This window comes from Diaphorina citri, unplaced genomic scaffold (genome assembly GCF_000475195.1).
Source record: "Diaphorina citri unplaced genomic scaffold, Diaci psyllid genome assembly version 1.1 scaffold21275, whole genome shotgun sequence".
NCBI classification, from domain to species: domain Eukaryota; kingdom Metazoa; phylum Arthropoda; class Insecta; order Hemiptera; family Psyllidae; genus Diaphorina; species Diaphorina citri.
In genome coordinates, this window is record NW_007398623.1 from 1 (window position 1) to 880 (window position 880).

Below are 880 nucleotides of genomic sequence, written 5' to 3' on the forward strand. Positions count from 1 at the left end.
CCTCGGCAGATTTCGCAAAAGAGCAACTTTTTTTCATCATTAATCACAAATTCTACGCTATTCCGCATGGTGATGGTGGTAGAAGTCGTGAATTTTCAATGGTCGATTTTTAAAAAATGATCGCCCACTGATCAAGTGATCAAGTAAGCAGTAGCTAACTTCACAACAGTGAATGGCATACTCGGTGGGGGGAGGAGAGAAAAAGGTTTCTAGTTTGCTAGTTTCTTACGTGTACATTTGTAAACAAATGAGTGACGAAGATCAATGGATGGAGTGACGAAGATTGAAATTTGATAACAGATAAGTGATAGCTTTAAATGAAGATAAAACTTACCTCAAGCTGAAACTTCACTTGGTTTTACACTTCAGTAGACTGATATAATAGGTTGGTAAGTAAACAGCTCAATATCCACTTTAGGTTTATCTCATATGGTAAGGGTAGGTATAATGGTGCTTATTTAGACTGCTCAAATAGAACTAAAAAATCCCTTTACACCAGCAGCAGGCTACTACTGCTATTGATCAAATTGAGCACAAAATCACATTCCCCGGCTGGAATTGAACCCTCATCCTCCTAAATTTCAAGTGATTGTCTAAATTGCCAAGATATGTGTTTCCATCTAGGTAATCACTGTGTGAGAGGGTTGACACAGAGTAGGTAGGTAGGCACTCTTTACTGATAAACGTCCATGCTGTTTTGGTTTGAATATCTTTGTACAGCACCTTCTCATAATCTTATTTCAGATGATGTGGTGCCAAACAGAAAGTTGTCTCTTGTTGATTTCATCACTAGTATTATTAATAGCGGAGGCACATGAACACATTCCTCCTGGCATTAACCCCAACACATACAAAGTTCAGGCACATCACCAGCAGCAGG

The 880-nt window shown here is 38.9% G+C and overlaps 1 long non-coding RNA gene across 1 annotated transcript; it reads left to right on the forward strand.

Moving 5' to 3' along the window:
- The first annotated feature begins 59 nt into the window (after nt 1-59).
- Nucleotides 60-879, forward strand: LOC113473256. The gene is made up of 2 exons (XR_003395281.1): nt 60-389; nt 745-879. It is a non-coding gene; the product is annotated as an uncharacterized LOC113473256 (long non-coding RNA).
- Nucleotide 880: the final 1 nt, after the last annotated feature.